Source organism: Lissotriton vulgaris, chromosome 9 (genome assembly GCF_964263255.1).
Source record: "Lissotriton vulgaris chromosome 9, aLisVul1.2, whole genome shotgun sequence".
In the NCBI taxonomy this organism is placed as follows: domain Eukaryota; kingdom Metazoa; phylum Chordata; class Amphibia; order Caudata; family Salamandridae; genus Lissotriton; species Lissotriton vulgaris.
In genome coordinates, this window is record NC_141697.1 from 134,701,802 (window position 1) to 134,715,013 (window position 13,212).

The window sequence follows — 13,212 nt, forward strand, 5'->3', positions numbered from 1 at the left end:
CCCGCCCGACAGGGAATCCAAGAGATATGAACAGTTCGGGAAGAAGGTTTTCTCGTCTGTGAGCCTAGGGCTGCGGTCTGTGAACACCGCCTGTCTCTTGGGCCGCTACACCCACACTCTGTGGGACACGGTTGCGGAGGTGCTGCCTAGATGCCCGGAGGAGGTCCAGGCTAAACTCAGCCAAGCCCTGGCGGACGGCCGAGATGCAGCACGCTTTTCTATCCGGTGTGGGCTGGATACTACGGACTCACTGGGCAGGGCGATGGCAACGACGGTGGCGGTTCGACGCCACGCCTGGTTGAGGTCTGCCAACTTCTCGGCCGATGTCCAGGCCACCCTCCTGGACATGCCGTTTGATGGCCGTCGCCTCTTCGGCGACAAGGCAGACCATGCGCTGGAACGTTTCAAGGACTCCAGGGCCACGGCCAAGTCCTTGGGCCTTACGGCCCCACGCTAGCAATCGGGTGCCTTTCGCTCCTTTCGTGGCCACGGAAGGGGCGCCCCACCACGTACCGTCAGCCACGCGCCGCAGAATGTTCAGCAACGTGGTGGCGGACGTGGGAACCGCCGTGGCGGTGGTCGGGGCCAGCGGCGAGGCCAGTCCACACCTCCCTCAGCAGCCCCTGCCTCAAAACCTTCCTAGTCCGAGTTTTCAGGCCCATGTGACGCCTGTGGGAGGCAGGGTTCGCCATCACCTCTCCCACTGGCATACAGTCACTTCGGACAGGTGGGTGCTGCAAATTGTCTGAAGGGGCTTCTCCCTCCCCTTCGAGTCATCCCCTCCATCCATGCCACCTCAATACCACCGTGTGTCGGGGGATCACTTGCAACTTCTGCAAGAGGAGGTTTCGGCCCTCTTGGCCAAGAGGGCCATCGAACGCGTTCCTGGGCCAGAAGTAGGACGTGGTTGTTACTCCCACTACTTTCTGGTACCCAAGAAGGGCAAAGGGGGCCTACGCCCTATCTTGGATCTGCGGAACGTCAACGGCTTCCTCCGGACGGAGAAGTTCAAGATGCTCACTTTGGCTCAGGTCCTGGCTGCCCTGGACCCAGGAGACTGGATGGTAGCGTTGGACTTGCAGGACGCCTATTTCCACATCCCCGTCCTGCCGGCCCACCGGCGTTCCATGCGGTTCACGGTAGGCCAAGAGCACTTTCAGTTTACCGTGCTCCCCTTCGGCCTTACCAGCGCCCCACGGGTGTTCACGAAGGTGATGGCGGTGGTCTCAGCCCATCTGCGCAGGCAGGGGGTATCAGTCTTCCCCTACCTCGACGACTGGTTGTTGAAGGCGGGCTCGCCCCAGACAGTCGTCAGCCACCTCCAGACTACGGCAGACCTCCTGCACTTGCTGGGGTTCTCCATCAATGTGCCGAAGTCACACCTGTGTCCCTCTCAGAAGCTCCTCTTCATCGGAGCGGTTCTCGACTCGGCACGGTTTCGGGTTTATCCACCCGAGCAGCGGGTTCGGGATATTCAGGCTCTGGTTCCCATCTTCCAGCCGTTATCCCGGGACTCGGTCAGGTTGACGCTGCGGCTTCTGGGACTGATGGCCTCCTGCATCCTTCTGGTGCGTCACGCCAGGTGGCGGATGCGGGCTCTGCAGTGGGACCTGAAGTTTCAGTGGGCCCAGCATCAGGGCAACCTGTCCGATCATGTCCTGATCTCGGAGGGAACTGCGAGACAACTGCAGTGGTGGCTGACGGACCGCGACTGGGTCAGTGGCAGACCCCTCTCCCTACCCCAGCCGGAGCACGTAGTTGTGACGGACGCGTCCCTCCAGGGCTGGGGAGGCCACATGGGAGAGGCGGAGATCAGAGGCCTCTGGTCTCCGGCGGAGTCCCGGCTCCATATCAACCTTCTGGAGCTGCGGGCGATTCGTCTAGCACTGAAGGCATTCCTCCCCTCTGTCCGGGGGAGCGTAGTGCAAGTGTTCACCGACAACACCACCGCCATGTGGTACTGCAACAAGCAAGGCGGAGTGGGGTCGTGGACCCTCTGCCAGGAGGCTCTGCGCCTCTGGCAGTGGCTGGAACATCAGGGCGTGACCCTGTTGGTTCAACACCTGGCAGGCTCTCTGAATGCCAGGGCGGACGAACTCAGCCGCCGGTGCATGATGGATCACGAATGGCGTCTAAACTCGGACGTGGCGCAAGGTCTCTTTCAGCAGTGGGGAGAGCCTTGGTTAGATCTATTCGCCACAGAAGAGAACGCGCAATGTCATCAGTTCTGCGCGTTGGAATTTCCAAGGCGGCACTCGCTCGGAGACGCTTTTCGTCGCGAGTGGAGCTGCGGTCTGTTGTACGCCTTTCCGCCTATACCACTTCTGCCCAGAGTGCTGAAGAAGATCAGGCGCAACCGGGCCCAAGTTATCCTTGTGGCTCCGGACTGGGCACGAAGATACTGGTATCCCGAGCTACTCAGCATGTCAATCGATCCCCCGATTCGTCTGCCTCTTCGGGAGGACCTTCTGTCGCAGCAGCAGGGGACGGTCCTGCACCCGAACCTGTCCAGTCTCCACCTACAAGCTTGGAGATTGAGCGGCGGCAGTTGAGGCCATTTGACTTGCCTCCTGAAGTCTGTGATATCATTCTGGCAGCCAGGCGTCCCTCCACAAAGTCGGTATACGCCTGCCGGTGGAACAGATTTGTGGCATGGTGCACAGCAAAGGCTGTGGATCCTCTCTCGGCACCCCTTTCGGAAGTGCTGCTCTTTCTTCTTTCCCTTGCCCAGCAGGGCTCTGCTCTGGGCACTCTTAAAGGGTACCTTTCTGCTCTATCAGCCTTCTTGAGGCTACCAGATCAGCCTTCTTTGTTCAAGTCCCCTATTGTAAGTAGATTTCTGAAGGGCATCACGCACATGTTCCCTCCTGTTCCCTTCGTGATGCCCCAGTGGGACTTGAATCTTGTTCTCACTTATCTGATGTGTGCTCCCTTTGAGCCACTGCATAACTGTCCTCTTCGTCTCCTTACTCTGAAGACGGCCTTCCTGGTTGCCATCACCTCTGCCAGGAGAGTGAGTGAGCTCCAGGCTCTTTCTTCTTCTCCACCTTTCCTGTCTGTGCATCCTGACAAGGTGGTGTTACGTACACGACCTTCCTTTCTGCCCAAGGTTGTTACGGCCTTCCACATCAGGCAGTCCATTACCTTGCCCACTTTCTTTCCGCCTCCGCATCCCTCGAAGGAGGAAGAGAGGCTCCACCGTCTGGATCCAAAACGTGCGCTCTCCTACTACCTAGATCGCACACGCCAATTCCGGGTGGATGACCAACTCTTTGTTGGTTACACGGGCGCAAAGAAGGGTAAGGCTGTGCACAAGAGGACCATCTCTAGGTGGATCATCTTGTGTATCCAAGCATGTTACTCCATGGCGAGGAAGGAGCCCCCGGCTGGATTGCGGGCTCACTCCACTCGGGCCACGGCAAGACAACTGCCCTGGGCCGCGGTGTCCCCCTGCAGGACATTTGCCAGGCAGCTACGTGGGCCTCGCTGCACACGTTCGCAAGACACTACTGCCTGGACAGTCAAGTCCGGAGGGATGGCTTCTTTGGCCGTTCCGTCCTCCAGGACTTTCTGGTGTGATATTGGTTCGCAGACCCACCACCGGGGTTGGTATTGCTGGGGTATCTATTCTAAGGTAAGTAATCTATCACTAACGTGTCTCTTTCAGATGCACAAGTTACTACTTGTGTAACGATATATCTGTAAGAGACATTAGTTAGTGATAGATTCCTTACCGACCCACCCATCCTCCCCGTTCTGCGAACCGATATCTAGGGTTAAGGTCATCCCCTTTCAGGGCCCTAGTTTCATGGCACCAGTGTTGGTTCTATCATGGCTCTGCGTATCTGGCGCGGAAAAGCTGTGTGTCAGAACTGACGTCAGCGCGCATGGGCGCCGTCTAAGTACTCCGACGACGTCATCCCGGCGCTCACGACGCCGACGACGGACGCGGAGCCGCAGACGACGCCTACCGGCGCGCAGGGGTATTGCTACGCAAAAGTTTCCGGATCCAGTCTGACGCCTGGGGATATTCTAAGGTAAGGAATCTATCACTAACTAATGTCTCTTACAGATATATCGTTACACAAGTAGTAACTTGTGCATTACTGCTTGACAGTGCTCTAGTGCTAAATTAGATGTCTTCATTGAGTCCAGGCCCTATAATATCGAAGTCAGGGGTCTCCAAACCGGTCCTGGAGGGCTGGATCCATGCCAGATTTTTGGGATATCCCCATTGAGATACATGTAATTATTTTAAAAATCTGGCATGGATCCGGCCCTCCAGGACCGGTTTGGAGACGCCTGATCTAAGTGGTCAGTACAGTCAATTCACACAATCGGTAAAAGTAAAGTATTACTCAATTTGCGAGGAGTATGACACTTACTAGGCGTAACAGAGCTTGCGAGCTATGAAGGGTTATAGCATGTGTACGAAGAGTCGAGGGAGCCCCACAGTTTTCTGTGGGATTTACGCCATGGGGAAGTATGGAGAGAGTCGTTATCCGCACCTCTCAAAGAGAACAACTATTCCTGCCACATTTTGAAGGAGACTTCACTGGCACTTTTCCATTTGCTTAGAATGACTTTGCATGCCAGTGTGAGCATGAGGTCCATCAGGTGCCGATCCTGGGTGTTTACAAGATGAGGATCTAGAGCACCCAATAAAATGTAGGAGAAATCTCTTGGTGGACAGTAGTGAAAGGTTTTCTGTATATAATTATAGATCCTGCCCCAGTAGGATTGTAAGGCAGGGCAATAAAAGAGCATGTGGGCAAAGTCCCCCAAGTGAGATTTACAGTTCCAACATGTGAGGCTATCGATAAGTTTAAGCTTAATTTTTCTCCGGGGTCCAGTGCAATCTGTTTATTAACATTAATTTTGTTTGTGAGAGTATAGGAGAAATTTTGTTAGAGAAAGGGGTCGGGTGAATCTTCTCCCAATCAAATGGGATCAGAGAGGAGTTTATCTAATTTTCCCATTACTTCTCGCATTTTCTATGTGATTTTTGTGAGTTGGGAGAAAGGAGTTTATATATCCTGGATACGGTGTGCCCAGCTTTTACGAGTTGAGCAAGCTTGCCAACTATCGATGGCTCGTAGGGTGTGATAGAGCGTGATGAAATGAGCGCTTTAAGTTTTAGGAATTCATAAAAATCCATAGGTTTAAAGCTGTGTCAGGTCTGCAGTTCGAAGAAGGGTAAAGGCAATGAGCTTGTAAATAGATTTTTGACGAGGTTTACTCCGCGATTAGACCAGTGATCCCAGTATAGTGACCTGCCATCTACCTTTAAACTATGATTGTACCATAAGGAGGCCGAATTGGACTTGTTAATTTTGATCTTGGCTTTGGTTTTCCGTTCTAAACTCAGCAGGGCTCTCTTGGTATTGAACAGAATGTACTTGGAATGGGGAAAAGCAGAAACGTCAGCAGTTAGGAGAGCGGAGAGAGGCATATTGTTAATGATCGCTCTTTCTATGTCTAACCAGACAGGGACATAGTCTGATTGTGGGAGAAGCTAGTTAGACCCCTGTTTACATAGGTATGCAGTTTGGTAATTTCTAAAGTTCGGAAGACCTATACCTCCTTTTTCCTTGGGTACCTGAAGTTTACTTAAAGAGATTCTAGGTTTCTTACCCTGCCATAGAAATGTATTTTAAAGTTTATAACCCTTCTTTAAGAAGTCGTTCGTTAGTAACATTGGCAGCATGCAAACAAGGTAATTAACCAGAGGTGTAATCATCATTTTCAAGGTTTCCGCCCTACCACACCATAAGAATTTCGGGGACCATCCGTCCAACAGGGTGGATATTTTTTTGTGAAGGGAGTTTTCATTAGTTTTTAAGGTGCTGATTAGATTTTTCTCAAATTCCAATCCTAGATACTTGAAGCATTTAGGTTGCCAAAGCATGCCTGAGCCACCGATAATTTCTTTGTCACCAATGTTGTTCAAGAGTTTCACTTCCGTTATAGCTTTGTTTAATTTGTAACTAGACACTATGGAGAAGTCTGGTATTGAGGACATTAGAGCCGGTATAGCATTCTCTGCGTTCTCAGATATCACCAGAACATCGTCGGCGTAGGCCGTAATTTTAACAGTATCATTATTCCTAAGATGGTGGAGGAAAGGTTTGATAGCAAGTACTAATAGAGAAGGGGAAGGGGACAGCCTTGTCTTGTGCCTTGTTCTAAGTTGAACGAGGATGAGAGGCAGCCACCAGCTCTAACTCTGGCTGAGGGATTGGAGTAGAGTGCCATCACCATACGAATGAAACTCTCCCCTAATTTGAATGTATCTAGCGCCGCTTTCAAGTAAGACCAGTCCACTTTATCAAAGGCCTTTTCGGAATCTAAGGTGATTGTAACTGTTGGGGAGTCAGTAAATTTAGCTTTTACTAATATATGGGCTAGGATGCGGGAGGATCTTCTGTCGCAGCAGCAGGGGAGGGTTCTTCACCCGAATTTGTCAACTCAGCACCTCCATGTGTGGAGATTGAGCAGCAGCAGTTGATGGCTTTTGACCTTCCTCCCGAGGTCTGTAAAGGTATTCTGGGGATCAGGTGGCCTTCCACTAAGTCTGTATACGCCTGCCGTTGGCAGAAATTTGTATTATACTGTACAGAAAGGTCTATTGACCCTCTTTCTGCTCCTCTTTCTACTGTCCTTTTGTTCATTCTGACCCTTTGGGAACGCTCAAGGGTTACCTTTCTGCTCTGTCTACTTTTTTGCGGCTGCAGAACAACCTTCTCTTTTGAAATCTCCTATTGTAAATAGATTTCTATAAGGGCTGGTTCACTGGTTTCCACCCACGTCCTTTATTATGCCACAATGGGACCTTAATTTGATCCTCACTTTTTTGATGTGCTCTCCTTTTGAGCCTTTGCACAATTGTCCCCTCCGGCTGTTGACCATCAAAACAGCCTTCTTAGTGGCAATTACATTGGCCAGTAGGGTGAGTGTGTTACAGGCGTTATCCAGCTTGCCTCCTTATTTTATGTCTTTTCTGGACAGAGTGGTGCTTGGCACCAGGGCATCTTTTTTGCCAAATGTTGTGACCCCATTCCATCTGGGTCAATCCATCACTTTTCCCACCTTCTTTGCTCCCCTACATCCCTCCCAGGAAGAGGAGCATATCCACCGATTGGTCCCAAAAAAGAGTGAGGTTGGTCTACCTTGACCGCTCAAGAGAGTTCCGAGTGGATGACCAACTCTTCATGGGGTATGTGGGAGCAAAGAAGGGAAAGGCAGTGCAGAAAAGAACCATTTCTCGCTAGGTTACTCACTGCATTCAAATCTATTATGCTTTGGTGAAGAAGCAGCCCCCTGAGGGATTAAGGGCCCATTCCACCAGGGGAAAAGCTGCAACTACAGCCTTGGCTCGGGGTGTCCCAGTCCAAGACATCTGTCAGGCAGCGACGTGAGCATCATTGCACACGTTCGCAAAACATTCTTGCCTTGATGGTCAAGTGCCCAGGGACTGGCACTTTGCCCACTCAGTCTTGCAAGACTCTTTAGTTTAGTCCATGAGTCTGCAACCCACCGCCGGGATGGTATGGCTTGGGTATCTGATTCAAAGGTAAGGAATCTGCAGCTAGCAGTCTCGATCAGATGAATAAGTTACCTTCGGTAACGCATTATATGGTAGAGAGTCTAGCTGCAGATTTATTACAGCAGCTCCCATGCTTCCCCACTTAGCGGACTGATGTTGTAGGACTAGGGTTTGGACCATTTCAGGGCCCTAGCTTTGCACACGTTTACCTCAGTCACTTTGTGGCTCTGCGCTTCTGGCGTGGAAAAATGAAACGTACTGATGTCCGCGAGCCTATGTAGGCACTGTGACGTCATATCCGATGCCATCAACTCCACGCGGAGCCAAATGGAGCCACCGGACGACACGCACAAGGGTTATTGCTCAGCAAAAGTTTCCGGATCCATCCTGACGCCTGGGAAATTCAAAGGTAAGGAATCTGCAGCTAGGTAGAGTCTGTACCAGATAATGTATTACTGAAGGTGAGTAACTTGTTCACCTGGCCTCTAAGGGGATATCAAAGATAATCTGATGGACATGCCCTTTGATGGAACCCGCCTTTTTGGGGGAAAGGCAGACTCTGCCCTGGTCCGGTTCAAGGACTCTAGCTACGGCCAGATCCTTGGGCCACTCCTTGTGGTTAGTCTTCTTTTTGCCCCTTTTTGTGGCATCGAAAGGAGTTTCCAGCTGCATGAACCTTATCCCAGCCACCATCCCACACAGACTGCGCAAGCCGTGTGATAACGCAGCCCATTCCGATCCAGGAATGGAGGCCAGAAGTAGTCGGTCACACTCCCATCGGCAGCCGCAGCATCCAAACACTCCTATGCTGATTCTGCAGAATCGCACTACTCGTCGGGGGGGGGGGGGGGAATTCGTCATCTCCCCCACTGAAGACTCAGACAAGTGGGTTTTGCAGATAGTCCAGGAGGGCTATTCTCTACCTTTCCTTTCTTTTCCACCTCTCGTTCTGCCAAAATAGGAACAGCTGGCAGAGGATCATTTAAAATTGATCCAAAAAGAAGTTGCAGCTCTCTTGGCCAAGGGAACTATAGGAAAGATCCTAGTTTCAGAAGTAGGCAGTTGCTTTTATTCCTGCTACTTTCTGATTCCAAAGTAAAACAAGGAGCTGCAACTCATTCTAGATCTCCGGACTGTCAATCTCTTCCTCAAAAAGGAGAAATTAAAAATGCTGACTCTGGCTCAGGTCTTGTCTGCCCTAGACCAAGAAAACTGGATGGTAGCGTTGGACCTGCAGGAGATATATATTCACATCCCTATCCTGCCGGGCCACAGGCGTTACCTGTGGTTCAAGGTAGGCCGCAAGCACTTTCAGTTTACTGTGCTCACTTTTCGTCTTACCAGTGCCCCTCGGGTTTTTACCAAGGTGATGGCGGTGGTCGCAGCTCATCTGGGCAGGTTATGGGTGTCAGTCTTCCCCTACCTTGACGACTGGCTGTTGAAGGCGTTCTTACCCCGGGGCGTCGTCTGCCACCTTCAGACTTTGACAACCTCCTGCATTCGCTGGGGTTCTCTATAAAGGTGCCGAAGTCACTTCTGACTCCTTCTCGGCGAAACCTGAAACCTGCCGCAGAACCCGGAGACCGGCACCCGCTCCCTCTGCACATAAACGTCACACCTGGGACGCCCTGAGACACACGCTTCCCCTGGCCCGACCCCGGTCGGCGGCTGCAGGCGACCGTGTTGGGCGTCCGGAGGACTGCTGCCGGGGGGAATACACCCGCATATGGTTCCTGAGAGCCTGTAAGTGGTGCAGGGGACAGAACTGACACAGAAATGGGTGCTGGGCACACCACACAGCACCCGGGAGTACGCCGCGGCCGCCTTGGATGAGCCGCTTGGATTCTCGCCCGGACAGCGGCGCGCGGCGCCATCTTGATACCGCCGTACCAACCGGATCAAAGAGTGGCAGCGAAGAGTCCTCGAGGCAAGTGCACCACGACACAGCCCAAACATAGCCATTGCACGATTGCCAAACCAACACCGGCAAAGACGACTGCACGCAGCAAGGCACAACCTGCGAGGGGAGGCACTTGGATACAGGCTACATACGGGGTTGCCGCACCGAGGGCTACCGGCTGTGAAGCGTGAAAGAACGGCGGTCCCTGTCTGAAATTGACGCACCTCCCCCCACCCCTAAGAGTGCGGTAGGCAACAACTGTTTGTACCACCGAGAACCCTGCCGCGGCTGAGTGAGGGGAGAAAAGAACTGCGCCACTACACACGAGCGTGGGCCCTACAGCGACTGTAAGATCCTCCGGCCTCACTTGAAGTCGCACTACCAGCAGCCCCCACTCTACCGGACGGGCTGATAAAGGACATACCCACACGGAATAGGAAGGGGGCAGAAGGTACGTGGTGCCGGCCAAAGCATCAGGGGGGCTGTCTAAGCCAGTCCTCCGCCACCCTGCTAACGAGATCCATCGGAAAGCACAGGGTCAAGGCCCAAGACCAGGGCATGAACGCGGACATGCAGTCTACTGGATCGGATGATCCACTTGCCTCCTCCAACGTAGATATCATACCACTGACGGGAAAGGGCAAACAAGATGCCAAGCTGGACCTTATACTAAATGAAATAAGAGCCACGAGAGAAGCGCTAGAACTACAGATGGACAATATGGCCATTGGCCTGTCGCTGCTACGGGCGGATCACAACAAACTGGCTGAGAAGGTCTCGGAACACAAGCTTGCACTAGATGACCTGATACCACAGCAAACGGACCACTCCACGAAGATTGAAGGCATGGAAAAACAGCTTAAATTACTGTGGGACAAGATGGATGATGCGGAAGGGCGGGCCCGCCGCAACAACGTCGGAATCCTGGGAATTCTGGAGCGCAGCGAGGGGAGAAATCCCACGCAGTTCGTGGAAGCCTGGCTCAAGACGGTTGTTGGCCCGCAAGACCTAACCCCTCTGTACAGTGTGGAACGTGCGCACAGAATGCCTGCGAGACCGCCGAAGCCGGGGGCACCACCACGTCCATTGATAGCACGACTCCTTCATTATAAGGACCGCGACTCAGTCCTACGTGTGGCGAGAAAGAAGGCGCCGCTAAGGTACGAAGACAAAACTATATCTGTGTATCCGGACTTCACCCCAGAGGTGCAACAAGCCAGGTCCACCTTCCTAGGAGTGAAACGTAAACTGCGTGACAGGGATTTGAAATACGCCCTGCTATTTCCTGCTCGCCTTAAAATACTGTACGAAAATAAATCGCACTTCTTTGACACTCCTGAGGAAGCGGAGGAATGGATGGAGGTGACACTGACGCCGCCGACCACACAAGATCCGTTTGCAGATAACCGAAGCGACGGGCCCTCAAATCAGACGGACCATCACTATCTCAAACCCACCACTGGAAAAGAGCACGCGGCACGTTCAACAGCGAGTGAAAAGTCGACTAGAGGCCGCTCTGGGAAACACACAACTGGGATCCAACTGACGGAAGAGGCACTGGCCGGACACGATGCAGGAGGCGCAGCTGGCTCGGTCAGCACTTCGGGTACACATACGGAGGTATCCGGCTCTGCGGACAGCTTGCAGCTATTTCCCAAAATCACAGCACAAATGGCAGAAGAACTTTGACTGCGCCCTTGGCGGACTCCGGGTGGTAACGTATGAACCTCGCACAAGGGCACGTGAGGGGGTGGGTGGAAGCGGGGACTCATTAGTTAAGGGCTCGCTGTAACACCACCGACCGGTACAAGACAGGTGTACGTGGACTACACCCCCCACCGTATAGACATGTTCTGGTTTGACATTTGCCCACGTTGGGCAACTTGGTTTGGACCTCAGGTTTTTTTGCTTGGGGACCTTCACGTTAGGGAGTTACACGTTCATATGGCACTCAACTCCTCACATATGGTACTTATGGCCTATCTGCCCAGATGTCTGATGGACTCACGCATCACGAACAGACATGGGGTCCCTTAATACCTACAAACTGTGTACCTGGAATGTGCGGGGAATGGGGTCTGTTCACAAGAGACACCGAATACTGGCACAACTCAACCGGAGAGGTGTCATGATGGCCTGCCTCCAAGAGACTCACTTGAACAATGCGGAGAGCACGAAGCTGCTAAAAAAATGGAGGGGACAACTATTAGCTACCTCTTACTCTGTATTCTCAGGGGGGCAGCCATTTGGCTCCGGAACTCAGTACCCTTTAAGCCAGTGGAGCAGAGGATAGATAAGGAGGGCAGATATGTATTTGTGCGTGGTCTGCTGGATGGCTCCCCCGTTGTGATTGGACGTGTGTATGCACCAAACTCAGGCCAATCAGACTTTTTAGCCAGCGAAGTGTGATATTGGCTGACTGGGCAGAATACAAATGGATTATAGGCGGGGACTTTAACGCGGTGTTGTATACCTTACTTGACAGATCGCACCCACCCTTACACGCCACCGAGAGCAGAAGACAGGCAGATGCACTGGCGCAGTGGGCGGAGGGTTGGGACCTGGTGGACACATGGCGCTGCAAACACTTATTCAACTGGGAATACACTTTTTACTCCCCGCCTCACAAACTACACACTAGAATAGACCGAGTTTACTGCTCCAAACCCTTATTAGAGCCAATACTCACGGCAGAACATATGGGTAAGACACTTTCCGACCACAACCCAGTGGAAATAACAGTCCAATGGGGCAGGGTTCCAACACCGATACCAACGTGGCGTTTAAATGCGGAACTACTAGAAGATACTGTCTTTAAGACATCGCTGGCAGATACCATTGTCAATTACTTTACCATAAACACAGACACTGCTAGTTCCAGACAAATGGAGTGGGACGCATTTAAGGTACTAATTAAAGGGGAAGCAATGGCCGCTCGAGTGGGCAGGAGGCGCGAGGTGATTGACAACCTTAAAGAAGTTGAGGGTAGACTAGCAATGCTGGAAAGTGATGCTGCAGGTACGAACTTGCCCTTCACACCACTACAGGAGGCACACATACGTCACGCTGAGCTACTAGAGGAACTAAGATTACTAGACTATAGGGAGTACACATGCAGGCAACATACACAAGCTGACAGAGCAGGACCCCTACTAGCCCGCATTATACGTGATGCCCCGACACACCTGCCCATCTTAGAGGTTATAGACCAGGGGGGCTTAACGGCCACGACTCAGATGGGCGTTAACAATGCTTTTAGGGACTACTATGCCACGTTATACGGCCCGCACCAACAACTCTCAGATACGGCATTTGAGGAATTTATGGGGGACTTAGACCTGCCCCAGCTAGTGGATAGACAACGAGACGACCTGAAACTCCATATCACGGTTGCAGAAATCAGACAGGCCATTCACGCTCTCCCGAGGAACAAAACCCCTGGGACGGACGGCCTCCCGGCAGAGTTCTACGAGACATATATCGACCTGCTTGCCCTGCGCCTGCAGGTTGTCTATCAGGAGGCGCTGCGAACTCAATCGTTACTGCAGTCATCCCTTCAGGCCCTGATAGTTTCCCTCCTGAAACCAGGCAGAAATGGAATGCAACTGGCTAACTACAGGCCTTTATCTTTATTAAACACTGATTATAAGATACTGAGCAAGATACTGGCGACAAGACTAGCCCAATACATCCCACAACTAATACACCCGACCAGTGTGGGTTTGTGTCCGGCAGGAGCACGGCTATGAACCTCCAAAGGTTGGCC